At 34.6% G+C, this 8474-nt stretch overlaps 1 pseudogene; it reads left to right on the top strand.

Moving 5' to 3' along the window:
* The first annotated feature begins 3057 nt into the window (after window positions 1-3057).
* On the top strand, window positions 3058-3648 carry LOC149166422 (signal peptidase complex subunit 2 pseudogene; annotated as a pseudogene).
* The last annotated feature ends 4826 nt before the right edge of the window (window positions 3649-8474 follow it).

Here is an 8474-nt window from a genome sequence, read left to right on the forward strand (position 1 = left end):
CCGCTAGAATGTCTCTTCCTTTTATTTTCTCTATCTATAAGAGCGAGTAACTAGAGCTTGAAATCCATTGACTAGGCATTCTATGTCACGGTGAATAACTCTTGATCATACTGTCGATATCTTCACTATTAGAAAATGACGAAATTAGTGACCAAGTGACTAAAAATGTTAGTCAACACAACTTTTACAAGTGAAATACTACCAAAAATGAGCAATTTTAAATGACCCAACTAAAAACAACTAATTTAGTCTCGGGTTGAAATATAGAACTAGATAATAATTAATGCAACTAAAAATGACTAACTTGAATGATTAATTTAGCTTAGGAACAAAATACAACTATTTAAAAAGTACTACAAGAATACAAATTAGTCATTTATGTTAGTCATTTTAGTTGTGTCACTTAAAGAATCTAAACTTACAAGTGATAAGGGATTCAAAGGCTATAATTTTGTCCTCGCGGGCTTTGTCCCACTTCAGGACTAAGTCACCCACACTGAATCTAGTCTTCCTTACATAATTTCTGTCGAACCATGTCTTGATATGGTTCTAATGGAGTGAAATTTTATCTTTTTCTTTTAGCCTTCCTTCTTGTAACTTGTGTAAAGTGTCCATCCTAGGCTGAACTAAGAGACATAGCTTGCCATGGGATTCTTGGGACAACTGGAGAGTAGGAAAGTACATATTCGATGGGAGAATGGCTTCCTTTCTGTACACCAGGAATTAAGGGGAAGTATAAATGGAAGGTTTATGTGTGACGCAATCAGCCCATAAAGCATTCACCAAAGCAGAGTGGCAATTTTGTGGCATAGAGAAAATGGTATTTTTGATGATGCAAATGAGGTTGTTATTTGCGGATTCGGCAATACCATTCCCCAATGGATAATAGTTAGAAGAATTCTTCAATAAAAAGTCATTTTGGAATGTAAAATCATAAAGAGATAATGAAGAAAAGTATGTTTCATTTTCAAAATCAAGTGATGTAGGAATGCCAAATCTGGAAATGATATTCTTCTATAGAAATTTAATGACCTCCTGATCATTCACTTGTTTTAGTGGAACTGACTCTGTCCACTGCATAAAATAATTTGTAGCAATAAAAGATAACAGTGTTGCTTTGGTGAATGAGGGAAAATTTTCCCTATGATATCCAACCCCCCTGTTGGAATGTTTCTTCCACTGTAACATGTTGTAGTGGGGCTACTGACTTCCAATTTGTGTCAGCACACCTTTGACAGACCAGACAATTGCGTGTGTAGGCATGAGAATCATTGAATAATTTAGGCAAGTAGAAACTCTCCTGCATGACCTTGTGTGCTGTAGTGTTGCCCGTGAAGTGTCCCACGGTTGGTCCATTAGGGAGATCACGTAAAAATTTATCTGAATCTTGTGCCTCCAGACACCTAAGCAATATCCCATTATGATGCTTTCGTATAGCACCCCATGCACCAGCTGGTATGGTAATGATTTGAGTCGAAGTACCCTCTTTTTCCGCATAGAAAAATTAGAGGGCACGGTGCCATTCTCAAGGTACCGGTGCGCATTTGCATACCAAGAGTTTCCATCCAAAGTGGATGAGGCTCGATCAACATTGTAAATTTCTATTTCTTTCTTCCATCCCGTGAGCTCATCATCTTGCTCTTCTTCATTGACCACTTCTGCTTATAACTTATAAAGACCATGACCCTACATGGTGTGAAGTGGTTTGATGTCAAGATCATATTCATTTAATTCGGTCATCTAGGTTTCCCTTCTCTCACCCATCTCTTGTTAAACAAGAAGTGATCTGACTATTGGGTGTAGAACATTAAAGATAATAGAATGGTTTTTCAACAAGTAGGGTCCGAAATACTTCATCGCCTTGTATACTGCATAATATTGTTTTTCCATGGTAGGATAGTTGACCTCTACTCCTTTGCAACTATCAATTTTCACTTCCATCCCATCAAGGAAGTAGCTTTTGTTGATGAATGGATACAGAACAGGGACCTTATCAGCCAATCCTCCATGTCATTGATGTAGTTCCCACATGACACAAAAATATGGTATTCTATCATATTCAGACACTCTATGATGGTTTTCATAGATGCCCAACCTATAACAATGAGTTTCATTCTATCGCCAAACCCTGTAAGAAATTAAAGGATTATATTCAAGCCTACTGTGGCATGTTCCACTCACATGCTTATTTGAGTGTTGAGAATCATACTTTCATGACACCTTGTTTGATCCTCTCCTTAAATTATCACCTCAAAGGAATGCTTCAATTATATCTATGAGGTGTGAGATTGATATCCTTCTACCAATTACCAAAGACTTATTTATGTCGATAGGAATTTTCTCTACGTGGTTGGGGTGAGAAGATAGTGTTCACCCAGCCAATCAGAGACCTTCACTTTCGTCGTTCTGGCCAACTAAAAACTGACAAGTGGACCAATAAAAATTTGACGGGTGGAATTGAAAATCCGCATCCCATTCAGCCAGCAATTTGCTTTGTGATCGAGTTTTTTATAGCACAGAACATCCCAGTCATGTGTGTTGCTTCTAGGTGGGCACTAAAGTAGTAGAAGGTTCTTCTTTGCGTAAAGAATGTTGAAATCAATCTCCTTTCTATATTCAATTGTTCATGAATTTCTTCACATAAAATACCCTTACCCATGATCTGTCAGGGCATGACATTGGTGTTTTCAATCTCTATAAAAGATTCAAGTTACCCTACCTCCAGAGAAAATCTCCTAAAGTTCTCCTGCTTCACCGATTGTTCGTTGGTCCTTCGAAGAAACTATTTTGAAGCTCTCCTACTTTGTTGGTCCTTTGAAGCAAGAATAATAGGGTGAAAGAAAGGTCACATTGTGGTGACCTCCTTCCTCCTCCAGGCTCAACAACATCGATGCCTTCTCTATTAGCTCCACTAAATATGGTCATACATATTTTAACACAGAAACATGATCTTATAGTCATGGTTATAGTCATTCTCAAGCTGTAAACACAAAACGTATTCATCACACTGATTTGAGGATATTGAGCAAGTAGGAAAAACTCAATAGTGGAAGAACAATGGAAACCAAAGGATTTGCAATAGACAAATTCATGACCCCTTTGCCCCCGAAGAAGGCTAATCTCAATAATACAAATCCCATCAAGCATCTCCTTGATGAAATGACCTCCGAGGTTGTATTCAGTCAAGGGCATGTGGAGAATGTGGCATTGAGTAATTTTAAAATGGTGATAGGTGTCATCATCATCGACATTGCCCTGGTGGCTCAGTTTTACCAGAAGAAGTTCCCAAAAAATATTCTTTTTCTTATTCGTTGCATTATATTGTATGTTATCTTCAATGGATTGTTGCAGTAACTTTATAATTTATACAAAGGAGAAGAACACTATTCTCTTCACAGATCCTCCCTTAGATCATTTAGTAGCATAGGTTTGGTAGTTTCTTCAATGCTTGCACTTTTTTCTGACTTGAACACATTATGTATATCTAGTACTGACCCCGAATCTATTGCGGCCAATTCACCTGTTGAGTTTACCAACAATGTTACTAAGTGGTTTACTAAAGATGGAGTTTTGGTTGAGACTCTTTTCTGGAATGATGTCGATAAGCTAATGGATGATTATGGGAATGAGTCTGGAAAGGCAAAGTAATCCCAAACAAAAGTTTGTTGGTTATTAGTATTAGCAATTTACTGAATTCAACATTGTGTGTTACTGCACGGTTGCAATGGGTCAGTTCTATTAAACTCTATGAAAAATAATATGGCAGAAAAATATGCAATTCCCAATCTCTCCCTTCGTGGATTTGATGTTACAGACGATGACAAATATGAATTAGAGAAGATATGTCCAGGAGTCCTGGTGTGTTGCACTGACATTCTCTCAATTTTTTCTCAAGATGCAAATGGGAAATTGTGTAATTATTAGAGGATGGGAAGGAATCTAAATAAATTCCATAAAAGATAAAAGAAAAATAAGGCCTCAGCAATGAAATTTGCACCATTCACATTCATGAATGGGTATCTATATAAGTTGGTGCTAGATGATGTCCTTCATTTATATGTTCCTGAACGTCAAAGGAAATGGATAATAGATGAAGCACATAGATGGTTGACAAGACGACACTATCTAGTGAATAGAATGGCCCAGAATATTCTCTTGAGGATGGTGTTTGGTAGCCAAAATTACACTCTAATTAACAAAACTATGTAGGTAAATGCCACACTTTCTAGTGAATGGGTTGAATGTTATGGGAAGTTTAAATGCCTTAAAATTTGATAAAGCTTTTTGAAATATTGGAAATCAATTTTGTGGAAAAATTCCCACAATGAGAAAATGGGAGAAAAGAAAAATACATAATCATTATTGTTGAATAACTCCGTAAATGAGCAAAAGCTAAAATAGCAAAGTTGTATACCAAACAAAAAGTTCTAAGAAATTTATTTATGAAATCATAGTCACAAGATTCGGTTGTCTCTTGATCATTATTAGTGATCAAGGAACACATTTTGTTATCAAAAGGATCAAAGTATTGTGGAGAAAGTATTTGATTGATCATAATTTTTTTAAGCTTATTATCCACAAACTAATGAAGTGGTTGAGTCATTCAACAAATCATTTCATAAACAATCAATGAATATATGTGTAATCGACTGGGATAACTAAGATGATAAATGAAAGAAATAGTACATATGTATAAAATAGCATACAAAAGAGAAACTCATCATACTCCTTTCAAGCTAGTGTATGGCCATGAAACAATTTTAGTCTCCTTGCACTTTTATACTATTTTTGTAAAGGTATATTTTTTCCATACATACAATATTGCCATAGGTAAGAAACAACGAGGTCACTAGATAAACCAATTGAAGGAAGTAGCACATTTCATCAACAAGAAATCAACTTATGATAGTAAAAGGAATTACACAATTAGCATATTAAAAAGAAAGATATAAAGAACGGTCATTTGGTGCTTCTATATGACAACAAAATAAAGGGAAATCCTTGAAAGTTTGAAATTTCATCGCTAGGACCATTTTTAATTGAAGAAATTAGACAATCTGGTGTTACTTTGATGAAATATAGAAAACAGAAAAGGCAATATCATCTTGCTTGTGTAAGTGAGAAAGGGGACTTTTCTATGCACGAATGGATGAGTCATGAGGAGGATTTGGCTCACTTTGTTAGTTAAGTGGGTGTGCTGGTTACTATATGAGAATATAGATGGGCACATGGTACACATGGATGAGGCGAAATTTGTGGGTGGCATGCATAGTGAATTCAACGAGCCCATCATATCATAGTTGTGTGCAACTCATAGGCTACATGGCATTGATGCATTTCCAAAGGGTTTGGATTGGTTTTGTGGGCCAGAGTGCATGGAAAAGGAATGAACACAACATGTCATGGATACACTAGAAAGGTAAGAGCAGACAATGGAAAGTTGGCTCAATAGCTATCACAAGAGATTGAGAAAGTGGGCACATTTGCAAGATGTTGGATATGGAATACCACACAAAATTTGGGGTTTCCTAATTAAGAGGCATGATGAAATGGGTTGATCTCATTTTGAACAAAGAGCCATTACCAATAATCAAAAAGAGCGAGTGCACCTATAAATATGCCACATGATGAGTTGAGGAAGATGAGAAAATCAAAAGAAACAAACAAGTAAGAGCAAGTCACAAGGGATAAGTGAACAAGAACAAAGGAAAGACATAAAATGATAGATTATTTCCTTCCACATTCCCCACTCCTCCTATCAGCGTTCCTTTGCACCTCATGGTGCAATTTCTAGTTTATATCCTAGTTAGATTTATATTTTCCCTCATTTTTCGCATTTCCTTTTGCTATATGTATGTACAGAGATGTGAATACCTTTGTTATATTTTATAGGAGGATCACAACATTGTAGTTGAGTAAGTAGGCCTAACCTTTTGATTTGTTTGCATGTTATTTGATCTCTTTTGGAATATTCTAATAACATTGCTCATCATTAATGTCACATAATCATTGTCTTTTGTGCTCCAAGGAGGTTAATCATTCTTCATTCTATTACGTTAACTTGAACACTAAACACAATAAGAAATATCCTTCAAATGCATGAACATTAAACAATATTGGCAATATACTCCATCCATGGGACACTTTGATTTTCTTGATAAATATTAAAAATACTTTTAATTTGAAAACATAAACTAAACTGATTTTTGAATAATTAAATATTTTCCATTTTATAATATAAAAAAGGGATTAATTATTGAAAATCCAAATATTCTAAAAAGAAATGAAAATGAAATTCTTGCGAAACAACTTTTAACTAAATCCAACCCAAAACAAATAAAAAATAAATATTTTTAATTTTATAATATAAAAATATATTAATTATTGAAAATTTAAATATTCTTAAATGTATTAATTATTGAAAATCTAAATATTCTAAAATAAAAATAAAAATAAAAATTGGATTAATTATTGAAAATTGAAATATTCTTAAAAAAAATGAAAATTAAATTCTTGCCAAACAACTTTTAACTAAACCCAACCGAAAACAAATGAAAAATAAATATTTTTAATTTTATAATATAAAAAATATATTAACTATTGAAAATCTAAATATTCTAAAATAAAAATTGGATTAATTATTGAAAATCGAAATATTCTTAAAAAAAAAGAAATGAAAACTAAATTTTGGCCAAACAACTTTTAACTAAACCCAACCCAAAACAAAAAAAAAATAAATATTTTTAATTTTATAATATAAAAAATATATTAATTATTGAAAATCTAAATATTCTAAAATAAAATGAAAATGAAAATTAAATTCTAGCTCAGCGATTTTTAACTAAACCCAACCCAAAACAAATAAAACAATTTAGTGTTTTTCTTAAAAAATTAACGAAGTTTTAGCACACTTAACAGAGATTTAAGCCTGTAGCATGGGTTTATAAAAACCCCTTTTTATGTTTAACTCTTTTTGGGGTAGGTTGGAGGAGGACTGACTTTGGCTCAGGTGCTATAGTGGACACAATATGCTAGGTATCACCAAGAATTTGAAGGTCACCTCGAAAATATTGAGAAATTTGTTTGAGAATGTGTTTCTGGTTTTGGGTTTACTTTGAAGTCCAACGTTAGAGAAAATATAGTGTGGAAAACAAAACAAAGAGGAGGAATATTGTGGCACCGAAAAAGGAGCAGAGTTGTTCGCTCTGCACAACATTACTCAAAAACCACATGTTACCCATATAGTTTTAATAGGAGAAGAAGAAATATAACATCCGACCCAAATATATTAATAAGTGAGGCTATTTAGACCAAGCGTGGAGGCAAATTTTACACATATAGAAATTTCCACAATGCCCTAGCCAAGGAGTTTTCTTAGTAGAGGTAAAGCATGCTACAAACAAAGATTCCATATTTTTATCAAATGGAAAAAATGATAATGAGTTATGGCCTAGCACTACGACAAAAAAACATTCGAGACATTTTTCTCTCTTTACATCCATTGCTTCTTTTAACTACAGAAAGCTCAGGGACATTACAACAAATTGGAGCTTAATTTCGGAGCATAAAAATGATTTTCTAAGTTAGTATGAGAGTTACTACACTAATACTTCGATTCATATAGATCATGTACGCACAATTGTTGTCTCATGCGAGCTTGTTCTTCTACACCAATTGTCAAAGGAATGGGAAATAGTTTGGCCAGGCTCAATTATTCGATTGCATAATGAAATATATAAATTATTATGGAAGAAAGACATGTCTCTCTGTGAAATTTACAGTCTTCATCCTTCCCAATGATAACATCGTAGCCCAGTAACAATATCACCCTTCTTGAAAGCATAGAAAATTGAGGCCTCATCCTCCCCTCCCTTTATGGCTCGCTTGCTTGCCTTAACTTCTTGTGCACATCCTTTGCCTTTTTCATGGTGTCAAGCGGCTTTCACACCTTGCCCAATGAGGAAAAATAATAATTACCTTACCCTGAATGGATAGCTTCTCCCATGCCACATAAGTGAAGTTTATTACCAGTCTTCCGACATACTGAGACATCTTGGAGTTCAAGATTAAGTTCCACTCGAAGAACCCAAAGCCGATGAACCCAAGCTACTCCCTCCACCTATGCACTGATCAACAACAATGATCCTAATCAATTATTCGTACTGGGGTGTATACCTATTCTAGAGGTGTATTGGGACTGGGTGGACCGTAAGCTTTAGGTTCAAGCAAATAGCAAGAGTTTTCATGCATGCTTCCATCTATTTGACTCTCTTAAATCCAACTCATTGTTACATCTCTACTCACGACACTCTCTTAAGCCGAAGCAAGCAAGGCACAACTAAATGAGTTAGAATGGTTGCGGAGATGTAAGGAAGTCACCTTCTGACGGTTGAGAAGGAAAGGATTACTAGAGGAAGAGTTCTCTAAGAACAGATTGGAAAAATATCCATGAAATGAATGACTTAACACTGATT

The sequence above is a fragment of the Pinus tabuliformis genome, chromosome 5_1, assembly GCF_031772625.1.
Source record: "Pinus tabuliformis cultivar Carrire ecotype Pingquan chromosome 5_1, CPIR1, whole genome shotgun sequence".
Taxonomy (NCBI): Eukaryota; Viridiplantae; Streptophyta; class Pinopsida; order Pinales; family Pinaceae; genus Pinus; species Pinus tabuliformis.